At 51.1% G+C, this 12,841-nt stretch overlaps 1 long non-coding RNA gene across 1 annotated transcript in view; it reads left to right on the forward strand.

Annotated features, from left to right (window-relative positions):
• Nucleotides 1–6,670: 6,670 nt before the first annotated feature.
• LOC116668887 overlaps nt 6,671–12,841 on the forward strand; it is a 41,847-nt gene continuing 35,676 nt past the window's right edge. Inside the window, exon 1 of the long non-coding RNA XR_004326117.1 lies at nt 6,671–6,891. This is a non-coding gene — a long non-coding RNA (uncharacterized LOC116668887). The remainder of the gene's footprint in view (nt 6,892–12,841) is intronic.

Below are 12,841 nucleotides of genomic sequence, written 5' to 3' on the forward strand. Positions count from 1 at the left end.
CTCTCCCAGGTTCTCTAAAGTGCCCCCACCCTGTCCCGTTGCAGGAAGCCACTGCGCCTAACTTTGTTCATCTGCCGCTGTGTCCCTGGTGGTCTTTATGGGAAGGGCTGTAGCACATATTTTGCTTTGTTTAATCCTCACACAGACCCTGCAAGTGGGAGATCACAGTTCTTGTTTCACAGAAGAAGAAACTGCAGGCCAAAAATTCTTTACATGGCAGTAACCAGAGTGGCTTGGGGGCTGGGGACTAGAAATACCTCCAGGCTCACTCACTCAGTGTCTAGACCTTACTGCTGGCTGTTGGCTGGGACCTCAGCTGGGGCTCTTGGTTGGAACACCTATGGGTGCCTCTCCCTGTATCTCTCCACATGGGCTAGTTGGGGGTTCCTTTCTGGTCTGGAAGCTGGGTTTAAGAGCGAGCATCCTAAGTGTCAGGAAGAGGAGGCTGCTAGTTTAAGGCCTGGACCGGGAAACTGACATTAGCCAAGCATCACGGAGCCCAGATTCAAGGGGAGGGACTAGACCTGCCTCTCAATGAGAAGAGCGTCAAAGAATTTTATGGCCATGTTCTAAAAGAGCCATCAGAGGTGTATTTTATTCAGGAGTTGGAAATTTATTCACAGATTGGCTTGCCCTTTCTCACTTTTCTGCTGTTGGAATACCGCCCATCCTCTACAGCTCTGATGAAATCAGCCCCCCTTTCCCCTCTGTTTCCTCTTGCTTGGAATTAATCACGGCCTCATCAGGGCCCCCTCAGCTCACCTCACCTTTCTTCCTCCCTCTCTACCGCTGTCCTGTCAGAAGTGGAGGGCAAGAGTCAGTCAATCAATTGTAGCTCCTTATGGGGGCGGACGGAGTACCCCCTACAAGGCAAGAACCCACTAAATGAGAGTTGGATAAATGAATGATAACTGGGAAACCAAAAGGGTAGAGAGAAGAGAAAGAGGGGCGGGGCGGGGCGGGTCCCCAGTTCCCCTGGGGGCCTCTGGCTGTGCAGATGGGTGTCCCCTCCTACTCAGGGACATCGGAGTTGATGTTAAATGAGCAAACACTCAGAGAGCGGAAGCAGTGCTAGAGAGCGAAGCGCCTTCTCTCTGCAGCGCTGTAAGCGTTTCCAGGGCTTTGAGGATCCTAGCTGAGGGCAGTGATAAAGGGTTGTCAGTGTCGTTCAGCAAACAGAGTAGCTGGGCCTCTGCTCCTTATCCGGGAGGCGCTCCTAAGGAGGCCTGTCATCAAACAATAGCTCCACCCTCGGCCTCTAACAAGTCAAACAGGTGGTTCAGGTATCAACCCAGTGGCGTTTGGTTGATGTGCTGGCCTGGCTCTTCCTAAACAATTTGCAGGGCTTCTGGGCAAAGCTAAAACCAAAAAATATGGTGGTTACTCAGAGTTTGAGGTTTTGTCGTTAGATATGGCTGTTCTATCCGGTCTCCGGAGAGGAGCGGGGAGCAGAGCTTCCCGAGGGCAGAGGCAAGGCCTCCCCTTTGCGCAGCTCCTCTGACGGTCAGTCTCCAGCTGGTGCGTTAGTATGAGCCCTGGAAAGTGTTTATGCCCTGCGTCCCTGGGGCTGGTCTGGGGCTGATTTTAGGATGCTCCAGGGCCTTGGGTTAGTCTGTGCTAATCTGGGCTGGGGCTAGACTATGACAGATAATGTGCTGTGACTCAGTTCTCCAGAAGTAGGGATGGTCTGTGCAGATCACCTTGTTCAAGTTTCTGTTTCTCAGAGGTTAAAGTTCTGAATTCATGGTCTTCCAGGGTGTTAGTTCTAAACCTTGTTGTTTCCTCCCTTAAATCCCTGTCATGGTTCTACGTGATCTTCAGAAAAAAAGTGGGAGGTTAAGAAGAAGGGACCACATCTTTATTCAGTACCTACTTGCCCATCAGACACTTTCCCATCTGCATGAATGGTACCACGATCCATCCCATTGCTCAAGACAAAAATCTTATTGAACCCTCTTTCCAGCACCAACTCCCAACATCCATCAGCAAGTTCTGGTAACTCAAGCACCAAGCCATATTAAAAATATGTTGATATTTTCCCCATTCCCACACAGCTACCACCACCCCGGTTCCAGTGCTTATCTCTACTTGTGCAGCAGCCCCTTAGAGCAGACGTCATTGGTTTCCAGCTGTAGCGGATGCTGTAGTGTGCTACCCAGCCCCTTCCTCCTCCCCCGAAGGATGAAACACTCATCCCTCCAGTTTCTGGGAGTGTTGGCCATTGTTGCCTCACAGCTGTGTTCCTCCCTTGGCTGAAAAAAGATGCAGGTACAGGCTATAACCTGGGCCTGGGGCCCCAGGCATTTTCCATTGCTATGCTGACCTCTGCAGGACTCTGCCTTCCCTGAGCTTCTGCTCTGACAGAACCAAATCTCTCCCAGGTGTCTTCTGGGCCCCCTGGTACCCAGAGCCCTGTCCTGTGGAGACTCCCGCCTGGGCAGCCCCCAGGACCACCGGCTCCTGCAGCCTCTGGAACGTCCGAGTTTCACATCCCATCTCCCCTCCCTGGGTGAGCAGCTGGGCTCTGCCCTGTTTCTTCAGGCTCTTGTCCCCACAGCTTCCCTGCCTGATACTACTGGTAACTTTGCCAAAAGCCATAGCACTAAGGATGTTAACTTCCTGCTCTCCAAACAGAAGATCCTGTAAGTACCAGGATCTGCCCTCATTAGCAAGCACAGGGGGTGTTAACTATTTTTTTCCTTTTACAGAATCAATCGCCAAGTCATGATGAATCTGAAACCTGAGTAGCGTTTCTCTGCTCCATCCTTGCAGATCCTGGCCTTGCCCAGTTTCCAGCATCTCAGGCCTGAACTATTACCTCCTTGCTTCACCTTCTTCTGGTTCTCTTCCATTCCACCATTCCCCAGAACTTTCCAGAACTTTCCAGAGCTTCCCAGACATTGAGAGAGGCCCAAGCCCCTTCCTTATTTTATTTTTTGACAAATATTTTCAGATTTTGTTTAAGATAGACTGTACAATTTTTTTTAACTTCAAACAACTTTTTACTGAAATATAGTTGATATACAAAGTTGTAATATTTTATTTTTTTAACATACTAAAAACCAGACATGTCAGAGTAGGGGGTACAAGGTTATGATGTATTTTACATGTTTACTTTTATCAGAATTAATGCTTTAAATTGAAAAAATGTTATGCTATCCAGTTGTGCTCATCACAAGATAATTGTAGAGTTTTAAAAAATTAATACTACATCGTATATTCCAAGTGGTGTGACCTGGTCCAAAGTAGTTTCATGAACGTTTCATTTTTTTCTACCCTGACATACTTCCTTGTGACTAAATGTTGAATCTCATTTGGCGATAACGTTGAAAATCTGACTGTGGATTCATCTGAAAATTAGAGGCTGGGAGAAATGGTCCTCTGGCCACATGCAGTGGCATAAATCAAACTTCAGGGGCCCGTTGGCTACACAGCCGAGTCCACGTGGCTGCCTGGTTACCGTGCCTAAGAGGCTACCAGATATAATTCAAAAGACCACCAGGTGGCGCTAAGTCCCCGCGCTGGACGGTGCAATCCGTTTCCCACTTCGTAGTTGCCGGGAGCACATTCCAAGAGATCGTAAATTATTCTAGATTGTTTTCTGAAAGGAGTATCCGTGAGCTCACTCTGAAATCCCAAATCCAGCCCAGAGAGGCAAGGAGATATTGTGAAAGATATCTAAATTAAGTTAAATGGAGAAAGTAGTCCAAGTAAATATGCAGGATGTAGCCTCAATTCAGAGACAGACCTCACAGAACAGACCAGAACTTGGGTCTATTACACAGTGTTACCTCGGTCAGCTGGTTGTTCAAGAGGTGAATGGATGTGCTGGAGTGGTGTCCTCTGGGCACAAACCAGTCAGAGCAGCTCTTCAGGAGAATTTCCCATTCCTCCCCACTCACCTCTCGGCCCCTTCCAGGCAGTAACAACTCTGTCCTGCATGGGTGTCCACCCGCCTTTCACCGTCCCTGAGCCATGGGGTGGTCCTTCCCACCTGTTAAACTCAGAGGCCCTTGGGGAAGCGCGGGGAGCGCCACTCTGCCTCAAATCCCTGCTGAAACTATCCCACCACCAATTTCTTTCTTTCTGGGATTCCTTTCACTTACAGTTAGCTTGGGTTAGTTTCAACCTAATACTTGGAGCCACAGATGAATTTACTGCCATAGAAGTGTGAGGGGTATTTGATTTGAAGCTGGACAGCGAGGCTTCAGATGGATTGGCTCTGTGACCACTCCCCACCCTCCATTAGTCTTCCTTTGACCCTTGGGACCAGGGCCACAGCTCCGCCCACCTCCAGGGGCCCCCTTACTCTACGGAAAGGGCACCCTCTGGACTTGTGGAAACCCCTGACCTGGCTGATCTGCATGGGCTGTCCCACCTCTGCGGTCACTCAGCTTGCAGAGAATACACTGCCCCCGGTCACGCTGCCTGGGGAGAGGGGACGAATTCCCTCTCTGGACTGAGAGCCTCTTCCTGCACTGTGGCTACAGCCCCTGACTCTCAGCTGCAAATACCGTGTTTTATGGGACAGCTCCAGACACAGGGCAGGGACAGACCCCCGCCAGCCCTCCCCATTGCACGGATGGGATGTGTCACCAGGTGCTGACTCAGGTTCTTCACTGACAGCCTTCTGATCAGGCTGGAGGCTGCAGCCCGCCCCGCCCCGCCCAGCGCCCCGCCCAGCGCCCCGCCCCGCCCCGGTGCTCAGGCGAGCTTCGCAAAAGGGGCGAATGCCAGTCTGGTCTCGGTCCAGACCTGGCCCAGGCTGGTTCCTGCCGGAGGGAGTTTCAGGGTTCCTCCCCTCTACCACCCACCTTCTCCGCTTCTCTCCCAGCTCCACACAACTGCCACCACCTTCTCCCTTTTTGGGATTCCTGGGATCTGGATGGCCAGGAGGCAGGTTCTCAGGGCTTCTGTGCTGTTTCTCTGAGCTTGCACGTGCCCTGGGGTTTTTCCCTCAATCCTACAGGTGGGTACTACGTGTCACAGACAAGGGCAGTAGCCCTGAGACGTCATGAGCCCTAGGAGGACTCATTCCCTGATTTCTGCCAGGTAAATGGGGACTGAGGTCTGCTCAGAACATCCCTGGGGCTCTTCTCAGAGGTTTCCTGAATACCCATGTACTTGGCACAGACCCCCTCGAACAGTGATACATCCTACTCACACTGACAAAGCTGCCGTGGGGGACGGCAGGGACTCAGGCCCACGTGTATTCCCCGGGCAAAGTGCCAGCACACAGCAGGCTCTCCAGTATAAGTGGGTATGGAAATCGAGGCTGGAAAGGTTAAATGATGTCCCCAGGGCTAGAGGCTACAAGTGTCTCAAAGCGGAACTCTGGGTACCAGGCCTCTGGAGCAGCAGCTGGCGTCTGTTTATCAGAAGCTGCAGGCACTCGTGGTGGAAAACCTTTCCTTTCTCCCAGCCTTCACCAGGGCTTCTCTGTATTTCGCTTATCTCCCCCCACCCCCCACCCCGCCCCGCTTATCTTTTGACGATGCCAGAGAGAAAAGGGAATTCTAAAATTCCTTTTCCTCCCCCAATCCTTAAACTTCTGAAGAAGACTTAAACCTGGCATTATGAGTTTTCTAAATTCTGTTGAAAACGCCAATAGCTTATACAGTACGTACGAGGCAGGTCTGAAGAAAAATCCCCAGTGCATTTTTATCTTTTCTCTGGCGGCAGCAGCTGCATGATTTCAAAAGGAGGCAGCAATTCAGTCCCCATTCAGGCTTCAGAGATTAAAAAGGTAAAAATCTCGAGCTAGATCAAAGGGAAGCTCTATTCCTATGTGGGCCACGGATGTTGCTGTGTGCTTTGGAGAGAAAAAGACTCAGTGGAAAGGGAACATTCTGGAACCTTCTAGATTTGTGTGCCTCCTCTGAAAGGCTTCTCTCGCTCCTGGGAGCCTGGGTACAGACCCCTGGCAGGCACTGCTCTGTGGTCCTGCTCCATGCATGCACTGACCCCTCGCCCCTCCAGACTGGGGCTCTGAGGGGTGGGGTCTGTGGCCTGGACAGTCCCGGTCAGGTGTTGACTGGATGAAGGATGGGGGTCCTGTGACCTAGGGGAGCCCGCCTGGTCCTTCGTTTTCATAAACACAGAGAGGTAGGTCTCTCTCCTTCTGTTTGACTGTTTAACACCTGCCATATACTGGCTGTTCAGAAGATGTTTGTTGAATGAATTAATTTTGCAGCATGTGTTTATGAAACTACCAATATTTCTGTGTTTTCTGAGCACTTAATTCAGGGTAAGCTGCCACTTCACACTCTACCTGAATCATGTCACGTGAGCCTCACAAGCACTCTGAGCCGAGAAGCCCTCTTTTTACTTCAGACGTGAGAGGTTCAGGGTCACGGGGCTGGAAGGTGAGTGAGGCGGGCGACGTGCCCAAGTCAGTCGGACTCCAGGGCTCGTGTTCCTGACAACGCTGGCCCTCAAGAATCAAGCGATTCCGTCTTCCGTCTCTCACTGCCTGGCCGCAATCCTGGACCTGCTTCTCTCCGCCCCGCTTGCTCCGCGCGCTCGGGATGCCGGCGGCTCAGGCCTGAGATGGAAGCGGCGGGAGGGGAGCCGCGCGGCCGGCATCGCCCAGCAGGTGGCGCTGCGGGCAGCCCCGGAGGCCGCGCGGGGCCTCGGAGACGCGGGCGGGGGGCAGGCGGGAAACAGGAAGTCGGGCTCCCAAGCGCATTTAAATCCGTTTCTGTGCGAGCGAAATCAGGCAAACGTTTTGGTGAACAAGTCTTGGACCCATGAGGACACTGGTCCAGAGCGCTGGCCTGGGTTCCACCCCGAGTGTCACCACAGCCTCAGCCCTCAATTTAAGTATCGGCTGCAACAACGCTTGGAACATGTAAGGTGTTGTCCGAGCCGGCGGTGATCCTCTTAACCCAGGTGAGGGAAATGTGTTACTTGCTCCTTGGCCTGTCTTCTCCTGTTCTGGCTGATTCTCTGAGATAGGACTTCTTAGAGGTCTGCATTAAGTGACAGGGAGCGTCTGTCATTATGGACAATGACAACAGTGGCTGAAACAAAATCTTGCTTCCTGCCTCACCTCGTCTAATTCTCACACTGAGGTGGGGCAAAATCAAAAGCAGCATCTAAAACCTGGCATTTGGAGAGGCCAAACCCCATCTTATAAATAATGCTTAAAAGCCTGGCTTCTTTGCACAAAGAGAACAGGACAGGGGGTCCCTCTTCGGTCCCGTTTGCCACAGAGGTGAGGCTGACCTGAGATACCCACGGCGATGGCAGAGGGGCCTGGGAGGCCGGCCCTGCATCCAGCCTGCACATTTTGAGGTTGAGGACAGAAATCCACAAGCAGGGTGTTACGGGTTGAATTGTGTCCCTAAACCAGATTCATGTTAAAGTCCTAACATCCAGCACCTCAGGATGGGACCTTCTTAGGAAATAGGGTCCTTGCAGATGTAATTAGTTAGGATGAGGCCATCCTGGAGGAGGTGAGCCCCTAATTCGGTGTGACTGTGTCCTTATAAAGAGGAACCTTCAGAAAGAACCAGCCCTGCTGACACCTTGGTAGCACACTGCCAGCCTCCAGAGCTGTGAGGCCATCAGCCGCTGTTGTTCAAGCCCCCAGTGTGAGATGCATGGTTAGGGCAGCGCCAGGAACTAGCACACGGGAGAGCTGTCTGCTGGGATGTGTCCACATTTGAGATGTGGAGACTTATCACTGCTGCCCCACCTGGTCCTCACGGCTCAGGGGGAGAAGAGAACTGGCTGTGTCTTGAAAAAACTTTCAGTCTAGGACTAGGCACTTGGATGAGAAGTTAGCCTAGACGAGGGGGAGTCTCAGATTCTTGAATCCGAACTAACTGGTGTGTGGGATGGAGAAGTCGTCTACTTTACTGTCGAAGGAACTTCAGAGGCCCTAAAATCAAAACCCTCACCTTACAGGTAAAGGATGCTCAGGGTGAGCCCTGAATTCATACCCCTCCCCCTCTCCCAACCCCTCACCTGCACCTCAGCCTCCTCTGGGGCCCAGCCTGGGTTCCCCTTCCCTCCAGGCATTTCTGTCTCCACACCCAGCAAAATCAACCACACTGAATTCAACAGATCACTCTGAATAGGACCAGCAGCCCTGCCCGAGGGAGTGGAGACCCTGGCCCGAGAGTCAGCTCTCTGTCCCACGTATCTGATCCCCCGAGGAGCCTCCAAGGTGGGGGGTGATGCGGCCACTCTCACCAGTGTTTGGGTCATCCCGTATCCCAGGGACTCAAGTTAGAGCCCGAAAGGAGGATACATGTACCCAGCTCAGCTGAAGACACACCTCCACCTGCTGCCTTTGGGAGGCAAACTTGCATCTTTTCTGGTAACAAATACTAACCTTGTCCTGAGCACTCATGGAGAACTCATTATACCATTGACTGATCTCTTTGATAAATTAAAAGTTTCTTTTGTCACTGATGGAATGGAAGAGGGGAGCTAGCCCTCTTTTGCCAAGGGTCCCTCCCAGAAATCCAGTATAAGCCAAGGTCCCTGTGGTTGAATGACGGATGATCACACTTCCTTTAAGGCTCTCTCTTCCTGCAGCTGCAGCTGTGGATGGTATCTCGACATCAGGCTTGCAGCATCCTTGTGTAGAAGGGAACTGGGGCTTTGGGGCTCTATGGGTTTTTTTGTGGGGGGTAATTAGATTTACTTATTTATTTATTTATTTTTGGAGGAGGCACTGGGGATTGAACCCAGGACCTCATGCATGCTAAGCACATGCTCTACCACTTGAGCTACACCCTCCTCCTGGGGCTCCATGGTTTTAATCAAACCTTTTTAGCTTTTTTTTTAATTAACATATAATTCACATGACACAAAATCTACCTTTTTAAAGTGTCCAATTCAGTGGTTTTTCTTATATTCACAAGGTTGTATCACTGTTGCCACTAATGGCAGAACATTTTCTTAACACTGTGCCTTTTTATTCCCACTTGTGTTCTATGGAGATCAAAAAGAGAAATAAACAGCTTACTCTATATAACGAAGAAGGGATGTGTGTCTTGCACAGAAGCCCTCCATGTAGCAAGCAGGGCTGGGGGGACCCCACCTGGGACCAGCCCACCGGGCCCGCGCCTCCACCCACACTAGTGATCTGTGTGCACAGAAAAGGAATAGATTGTCTCTGAGGCTCTGTTTCCCCATCTTTAGAAATTAATAATGGTAATAATGATCTGTCTCACTTACAACAAGGAAATCCCACCTCTCTTAAACAATAGAACATGGAATCTGCTTGGGTTTGGCGCTGAGAAGGAGAATCTTCTGGGGGCAGCCTGATCTGATCAAAGACCTGGCTCTGTCCCTTGCCTCTTCTTTCTGTCACCCCCTCCCACCTCCTTGTCCCATTCCCTTTTGTGCCGCCACCAGCACGCTGCCCCCTCCCCCATGGTGGATTCCACTCCCTTCCCAGGATGGACATTCTCGTAAAGACGCACTAAATACCCAGGGAGGGTGACGGGGAATGGAAAACCGGCGTGTATTATTTATTTATGCCCTGCTGAGTTCCCCAAGGTATTGAGGACAGCGTGTAAAGATAATTTAATTTGACAAGATGGTGGGGTTGGGGTGAGGTAATCAGAGAGACATAAAAATGAGGGGAGGAAAAAAATGAGATGGAGCCTGGGTAAGGCTGGGACGGGAGGTGCGGATGATGATTTAATAAACGCTTGTGTCTCACAAATACAGACTCATTTAATCCTCCCAACAATTGGGTGAGGCAGGTGCTATTCTTATACTCGTTTTAGAGGCAAGGAAGCCCAGGCACAGGAAGGTTGTGTAACCTGCCCAAGGACTCCCAGCTACCGAGTGGCTGACCCGGGATTTGAACCAGGGTCCTTGGTGCGAAGCGCGTGCAGCCCCTGCTGCTGCAGCTGCTTCCTGACGTCACAGGCACGCACGGCGTGGGCGGGGCCACCGGAGGGGGAGCAGGACCAATAGGAAATGTCTTTCATGTCTTGGCTTTTGTCTCAGAAATCATATCCTTTTGCATGTTATTTCATAATATGTCTATATCTGTGTACCGGGAATATTTAAAATTAGGCTTTTTTTTTTTTTTTTTGAGTTTCAACTGGGGCCACCGTTTTTGGTAGCCCGCTCTGTGCCGGGGACTCTGCATACAGTATGGCTAATCTTTGTGCTTCTGGAAGGTGGGGATTGTAACCCCGATGTCACAGAGGGAAAACGGAGGCTCAGAAAGTTCACGTGCATGTGGGCGCCGAGGTCCACAGGGAGGCTGTCTGGTCCAGAGCCGGCCGCCCTCCCACCACTCGGATGTGCTTCCCTAGATTTCCAAAAGAGATGACAGCAGGAATGGAATCTCTTCGAGACCCATCCTTGCTGGGGTCCAACACCCATGCGGAGTTTTGTGGATTCTCTCAGGGGCTCCACGGCAAGGAAGCTCCTTTTGGAAACCTTGCAGGCCTCCTGCAGGAGTCCTATCTGGGTGGGCCCCACACCCCACCCCCCCCGAGGAAACAGGCTCCAACCAACCTGCTTTCATCATTTATATGTTTGTGTCTTGTGAACAGTTCCCAGGAGTTTAAGCAAATGCTAGCCCATCAAAATTGTTCTCTTAATGATTATATTCGTTTGTGTTAGGAAACAGCTTAATTGGCAGTAAACTTATCCCAGCTGGAACACTACAAGATTACAGGTGACTTCTCTGCAGTGTACGCTTCCCTCAGAGCGGGGTCTCTGGACCTGACCCAGGTAGGGAACATGGACTCATTTCCAGGAGGAGAAGGGTGTGGCCCAAGGACACAGGAGGCAACAAACTGGCAAACGAAGCCAGATTCGCAACCCCTGGGTCCATCTTCCCTACACTTTGAAGGGCTGCTCCTCAGAAGCCAGCACCGATAGTGGGAAAACCTTCTGGTTTCTGGCTCTGCTCCTAGAGAGGCCTGTGTGAACGTTCAGCTCGGCATGACTGGCCTTGTCTGGAAGTCACACAGGGTCACAAAAGTTGTCTGAAGTAGAATGTAAAGTCAGTCAGCTGCAGGTCTGACTATTCGGCATTTTCCAGAACATAGAGGAGAGAGAGAGAACAAAGATGCTGAATTTTAAAAAGAAAACTCACAAAATGCACAGTTCCTTTCAGGTTGTTGTAATTTTTAAAAAATCTGATTTTTTAAAATGTTGGGTGAGGACTAACAGTGTTCTTCAGACTCCAATTCTAATAAACTCTAAAATGTCAATAGTCAGTCCTCAAACATTTATTGAGCACCTGCTATGTGCCAGGCACTGTTCTCGGTGCTGGAGATAGTGGGCAAGGACAAAGCCAGAGTCCTTGTCCCAGGGGTTGGTTCACATTTTACAGACACAGGATCTTAGGTATAGATACATGGGGGGAGATTATCAAATGAGGCCACGTGGCAGAAGGTGACCAGGAGGACTGTCTAGCTGCTCAGAAAGGGCCTCTCCTAGGAGCAGGTGCTGAGCAGAGGCCTGAACCAGGGGGTGGCAGGCAAATGTCTTGGTGGATTGGAGCAGCCTAGCCGAAGGAGCAGCACCAGCTGAGATCCTGGGATGGGGATGGTGTTGGCTGATTCAAGGCATAAAACCAGCCCAGGGGGCTTGGAGCCTGGTGAGTGAGAGCAGGAGACCATGGGGCAGAGCATGGATTTTATCCCAGAGGGGAAGTCTCTGGAAGGTTTTAAGCAGCAAAATGGGCTGTGGATGGGGCTGCAGACGGGTGAGCAGGGAGAAGTGAGTGGGTTGGAGCTATGGTCACTTGTGTGAGTCAGGAGACAGAAACCACATTTGTAATTTGCACGGCAGAAATGTAGTAAAAAGAATGATCAACTAGTAAAGGTGATGTGATAGGTCGAAATGTGTCTCCCCACCTCCAAAAGCTAGGTTGAAGCCCTGATAACCCACAGCACTTGTGAACGTGATCTTATTTGGAAATAAGGTCTTTGCAGATGTAATCAAGTTAAGATGAGGTCATTAGGATGGGCCCTAATCCAATAGGACTCGTGTCCTTATAGGAAGAGAGAAATTTGGACCCAGATACACAGGAGAACGCCACGTGATGACAGAGGCAGAGGGGGAGGAATGCAGCCACAAACCAAGGGAAGCTGAGGATTCCAACTGACAAAACCAGAAGCCGAGACGGGCGTGGGGTGGCTGTTCCCTCAGAGCCTCCACAAGGATGAACCCTGTGGACACCTTGATTTTTGGACTTTAAGTCTCCAGAACTGTGAGAGAATAAATTTCCGTTGCTTTAAGCTGCCAGTTGGTTATGGAGCCTGAGGACACTAAAACAGGTGGTTAGCTGCTGAAAGGGCAAAAGCAGCTTGGAAGGCACAAACCACAGGAATACCAGGTGTGGGGAACAGGTGCCCTCTCTGGGGTTGGGGGCGGGGAAACGAGGAAGGGATAACAGTGGTGAGAAACCTTGCCAGAGTGGGGGTCAGAGTGGTCTCCGGGGCCAGCCTGTTGGGCTGGGGGAGCAGGCTGGAGCTAGTCCATAGGAGTGAAAGCGGCTTGCTGGGTGGTTGTGAGGTTGGCTGGAGGAGGAGGAGGACCATCACGGCTCCTCAGCTCCTGCACACGGGTTCTGCTGGTGGAAAAACCAACCTTGTCCTGGGAGCAGGAAGAGAAGCTGTGCAATGTTCCTCCAGCGCCCTCTACGGGCAGAGCTTAACATTGCACCAGCTGGCAAAGGGACATGTTTCCAGGGTCCCGCTCCAGTGTCCCCAAGGCAGACAAACAGGGTGAATTTGGAACTGAGACATAATAAAGCGACAACTGGTACAGTTAGGAGCGAGAAATATGGGGAATTGCATGAAGGGCAAGAGTGTGCCTCCCATACAGTTTTTCAAAGTTCTGTGATGTT

Source organism: Camelus ferus, chromosome 15 (assembly GCF_009834535.1).
Source record: "Camelus ferus isolate YT-003-E chromosome 15, BCGSAC_Cfer_1.0, whole genome shotgun sequence".
In the NCBI taxonomy this organism is placed as follows: Eukaryota; Metazoa; Chordata; class Mammalia; order Artiodactyla; family Camelidae; genus Camelus; species Camelus ferus.